This window comes from Haplochromis burtoni, unplaced genomic scaffold (assembly GCF_018398535.1).
Source record: "Haplochromis burtoni strain Fernald_Lab_line unplaced genomic scaffold, NCSU_Asbu1 Contig_1975, whole genome shotgun sequence".
NCBI lineage: Eukaryota > Metazoa > Chordata > Actinopteri > Cichliformes > Cichlidae > Haplochromis > Haplochromis burtoni.
In genome coordinates this window covers 1-5,518 of record NW_024584336.1, presented here as the reverse complement: position 1 = coordinate 5,518, position 5,518 = coordinate 1, and the positions used below count along the sequence as shown (strand labels likewise).

The window sequence follows — 5,518 nt, the reverse complement described above, 5'->3', positions numbered from 1 at the left end:
CTAAACTAATTAAAACATTGTAAGTTCAGGTCTTCAGTTTACGTTTCTTTGTGAAAACAGCACAGCAAAGGAGACTCAGTGAAGTTTTGGTATAAGGGATAAATCTTCTGACCGAACCTGCTGGAACTGTGTGAGGTCCTGAGGCTAAGAGTAAAGATTTATCCACAGGAGAGCTGCGTTCTTACAAACCATCCCACTGTGTAAACCTGACATCTGTGGAACAGCTGAGCTGTATGATGTGTACAAGGACACAAAACATTATTTACCATCAGATCCCGAGCCCTCCATGTGTTAATCAAGAAACTGCTGCTGTGCTACATCCATAAATAATGAATAAATTAGGAGCTGAAGCTAAAAGGACAGTTTATTTGTACCATCTTCATGTGAACACATTCAAGAACATCACAGATGAAGAAACATTAAAAACTTCCACACTACATAAAGCAAGAAAAATAGTTTTTCTTTCAGGTGGTTTCAGAAAAACAGAAACATCAAACATCTCCAAGACTCTCTTTGAAAGAACTAAAAACCTTTGTTCTCATGGTCCAATCATGAGTGAACTCCCCGATGAAGCCTTGTGTGCTAAAACATGTCAGAGTTTTAAAGGTTAAACATGAGTTTCCAAAACGTTTTGCTGGAGAACAATGAACTATTTGACTGAGTTTCAATTATTTACAGACGAGCAAAACCAGGACAGAGAAAAAAGGACAAAACTGACTCAGTAAAACGACAGAAAATAAGATCCCATGTAAATCTGTATTATGTAGAAGTTCAGCCCAGCAACCAGTTCAGTTCAACACAAGTTTAAATGATTCTATCTGAACTCTGTGGAGCCTGATCTCAAGCTTTTTGAGTCTGACACTGAAACCAGAGGATCTTTCTGTCTCTTCAGATTCACTGTGATCCAGTGATGGGAGTGATTTCAGCCCTGAGTGATCACGCTGATGTTTGCACAGAGCAGACAATGAGGTGAATGTTTGGGCACATTGGTAACAGTGAAACAGTTTATTAGTAACGTGGGATCGTTTGTGTTCGGAGTATGAACTGAGATTCCTGAAGCTCTTGTCACACTGGTCACAGCTGTAGTTTCCTTCCATGTGTGTACGTTCATGCTTGTTACGATTACCTGAATCTGAGAAGCTTTTGTCACAGTGTCTGCACTTGTATGGTTTCTCTCCTGTGTGGACTCGTTTGTGTCTTTTAAGCTCACTTGCAGTGGTGAAGGATGACCCACACTGATCACAGAGGTGCTTTTTAACCCCACTGTGAATCAGTTCATGTCGTTTTAACTCAGTTGATGTGGTGAAGCTTCTCCCACATTCTTTGCAGTATTTCAGTTTGTCTCCAGTGTGTCTACGTTGATGTGTTTTTAAGGTCTTTCTGGCTGAAAGTTTTTCCACAGAGGTCACAACGAAAGTCTTTCCCACCACCACGGTGATGACAGGGTTGAGAACTGGATCCATCTGTGTCGCTCTGCTTCTAAACAAAGACACAAAGACAGTGTAAGTCAGTCCTTCAACACTTTTATCCTGAACGTCGCCTGAAATAAAGAGCATCTCTGCAGACGTCCAATTACATTTGACTGTTTCAGTTAACACACTCAGTTTACTGGGCTGCAATAACTACAATACTACCACCATAATACTACAGTAATACTAAAATCATAACTGACATGAAACTGCCGGTGGGTGATGGGCTCCGCCAGGGCTGCCCTTTGTCTCCGGTTCTGTTCATAATTTTTATGGACAGGATTTCTAGGTGCAGCCAAGTGGCGGAGGGCTTTCGCTTTGGTGGCCTCAGAATCTCATCTCTGATTTTTGCGGATGATGTGGTTCTGTTGGCTTCATCGGGTGAGGGCCTCCAGCTCGCACTGGAACGGTTCGCAGCCGAGTGTGAAGCAGCGGGAATGAGGATCAGCACCTCCAAATCTGAGGCCATGGTTCTCAGCCGGAAAAGGGTGGAGTGCCCACTCCGGGTCGGGGATGAGTTCCTGCCCCAAGTGGAGGAGTTCAAGTATCTCGGGGTCTTGTTCGCGAGTGATGGGAGAAGGGAGCCGGAGATCGACAGACGGATTGGGGCTGCAGCTGCAGTAATGCGGACGCTGCACCGGTCCGTCGTGGTGAAGAGGGAGCTGAGTGTAAAAGCGAAGCTCTCAATTTACCGGTCGATCTACGTCCCTACCCTCACCTATGGCCACGAGCTGTGGGTAGTGACCGAAAGAACGAGATCGCGGATACAAGCGGCGGAAATGAGCTTCCTCCGAAGGGTGGCTGGCCTCTCCCTTAGAGATAGGGTGAGAAGTTCGGCCATCCGGGAGGGGCTCAGAGTAGAGCAGCTGCTGCTCCACATCGAAAGGAGCCAGCTGAGGTGGTTCGGGCATCTGACAAGGATGCCCCCTGGGCGCCTCCTGGGTGAGGTGTTCCAGGCATGTCCCACCGGGAGGAGGCCCCGGGGCAGACCCAGGAACGCTGGGGCCTCGGATAAAGCGGATGAAGATGGATGGATGGATGGATGGATGGATGGATGGATGGATGTGGATGGATGGATGGATAACTGGCATGAAAATCTGAATAATCACTCAGAGCTGCTTTTCCATGCAGTAGAATTGCTAACATGCTAACACAGTTTAATGAGCAGAGTTGTTCCAAACAGTCAGGCTAAAATGACAAGATAACAATATAAATACATACCTCACAGTAGCTGCACTTGTAGAGTCTCTTTCTGGTGTGGATCTGTTGGTGTCTCTCAGGTAATGTGGAGCATTTAAAAGTCTTCTCACACAGGTCACATTTATAAGGTCTCTCCTCAGTGTGGGTAAACATGTGTCGTTTTAACTGTGTTGTTGTAAACTGCACACAGTCAATTTGCACACCTTACTGTTTCTACGCAGCAGCTTAACATCATTTCTTGTATAGCTGATGAATGCGTTAGGTGTAATTGCGAGTATTCACCTTTCAGCATGAAATTCGGTACTTAGCGGCTTTGGCTTCGCCCCGAGCAGTCACAGTGGAATTATACACTCGCATACATCTGCGATTGTCTCAACACTTTACACTATATATAGTTTCCTTTGTGAACGTTACCTGCCCTAGGAGGCTGGGGTTATTTGATGATTCCTAATCCAGATTGTTGAGTACAATAATTGAATCCTGTCAAGTTTAACGACTCTGTACGTAAGTCGAGTAAATTAGGTCAGCTTTCTGACCTTCACACTGATCAGCTGATCGCTCCACTGTGATATGGGTCGCGTTAGTAACCGTTTCCCACATACAGATAAGGAGAAGATGCCATTGTTATTGATTGTATGTGCCGAGAGGCAAAACTTGCATTTAAATGACAAAGATGGAAGGCTAACTGGGACTCAGTGAATTGGAAAAAGACTTTCCACACAAGTCACAGCTGAACGGTCTCTCTCCAGTGTGGATGACCTGATGCTGTTTTAGATGACCTTCAGATAAAACCCTTCCCACACTCGTCACAGGTGTGTTTTTTCTCTCCCTTTCTTCTGTGAGGTTTGTCGGCCTCCTGAGAGCGCTGACTTCTCGCTCCATGTTGGTCCTGCAGTGACAGAGATACAAACAGAGGCAGTGAGTGAAATGCAGTCGTGGAACAAACTCAACCTTCAAACTCCCTCCATTAACACTAGTTTTAAACCTGAAGGTGGAGTGTGGCACCAAACACCTTAAAGGTCTCTTATCCCCACCTGCTGGTAGTTCTAACACATTACATCCAACCTGCTGTTAAAAATAATTCATGACTTTTTAAAAACACTAAAATCATGCCCATCCCTCCTGCTGTACACAGATATATAAAAATGTATACATATATAATATATAAATATTTACCAGGTCTATACTTTTTTACATTTCCTATTGCTGTTCCCTATTACATATATCAATAATTTTCTAATTTATTCAATGATAATAAATCAAATGTAACAGTTACCAGCCTGGTTCAGTGAAGGGAAATGTCAGAGTCTGATTGTAGCCTCAGGATTTCTTTAAAACTTTTACTCCCTACACATATCTGTATTTTCTACTTCTTACATTTTCAAAACAGGCTTGTTACTTTTGGTTTAAGCCATTTGAGGAGAGTAATTTCATCGCTGCAGGCATCAAACTGATTTGAACCTAAACAGTAACACATGAAAGGCAATCCTGATCGTGCACTAATCACCAGGGTATGAAACATAAAAAGAGATGAAAGAGGCAAAACTGTGTGCAAAACATAGTCAGGAGTTAAAGTGGACCAATGTTCTTTTTTGGCACAACACCTGAATCACTGCAGGTGCTCATAAGTTGCCGTCACGGTACTTCAGCATCCAGCTAGCAATACAGAAGATGAGCAAGAATAAATGGATTCATATTTTTTAAGTGGCAGGTAATTTCAAATGCAGCATTTCTATCAGCTCAACAAACATCAGCAAACACACAAACTGTTTGTGTGCAGTTTGTCTCACAGTGTGTTGCTGGCTAAAGGTCCAGCTGCTGCACATCACAGGGAGAGAAAAGAAAGAGAGCTAACTTCACTCAGAGATGGAGAAAGATAAGACACACAGGACAGGAGAGGAAGAAGAGAGGTTAGATTTAAAGGGAAGGACTGCTCAGTGGGATTTGATCAACTGGAGATTAAAGCTTACATGTAAGTCCTCATGTGTTGAAATCAGACATTGGGTCTGTACATGTGACATTATGTTTTTCAGATTGTGAAAGATGCTGCAAAACAATCTGAGGCAGATTAACTGTGTTATTTAAAGACTGCATGAAGATCCTCTGCAGGTTAGTGCAGGATAAACAGGTTCGTTTGCTGAACTGTGATGGATTTAAAGTAAAGGACAGTGTGTGACTGGTGCACAGTGACTGTGGTGCTCATGTCACAGTTAGATTACATCAAGTGTAGCAGAGATTCATTTAAACTGAAGCTCATGATGCTGACATTCATTCACTGAGTTCCACCTTCATACCAACAGTATAGTGTCTAATATAAAGACAGTGTACTGTCAGTGTAGAGGATGGAAACCAGCCAGGACAGCTCATGAAACATCTGCTGACATCTGGTTGAATTCAGTTGTGTACATCCACAGAGAGCAGCAGGTCAGCTGATCACAGCCTGTACTTTAAGAAAATCTACTGGAGCTCTCAACAGAAATTATTGTGAGCTGTGATTCTTTTCCCCACGCTGAGCCACTACAGCTGATTTTAGGGTTCCCACCTGCTCAATCCCACTTTAACCTCTTCCCTGCTCATGTTCCTGTTTAGAGGCAAAGTCACCCTCTACAATGTAGGCAACAGAAAATACACATATGTTTTATTTTCCTTCATTTTCTACTTAACTGATTCAAACAGAGAACCTTTATTAGAAATAAATAGTTTGTACTTCATTTACTAATCTTATTTTATTATTACATTAATAAAGCACAAGGTTCAGTTAACTTTGGATAAAAACATGTGGTTAAAATGTTCTTCAAGGAGCTACTTTTACTTTTTTACTCTGATTACATTTCAGAGCCTGTACTTTT

The 5,518-nt window shown here is 42.8% G+C and overlaps 1 long non-coding RNA gene across 1 annotated transcript; it reads right to left on the bottom strand.

Moving 5' to 3' along the window:
- Positions 1 to 346: 346 nt before the first annotated feature.
- On the bottom strand, positions 347 to 2,834 carry LOC121813590. The gene is made up of 2 exons (XR_006053777.1): positions 2,691 to 2,834; positions 347 to 1,479 (listed from the first exon to the last, which is right to left on the bottom strand). It is a non-coding gene; the product is annotated as an uncharacterized LOC121813590 (long non-coding RNA).
- Between the last annotated feature and the right edge of the window lie 2,684 nt (positions 2,835 to 5,518).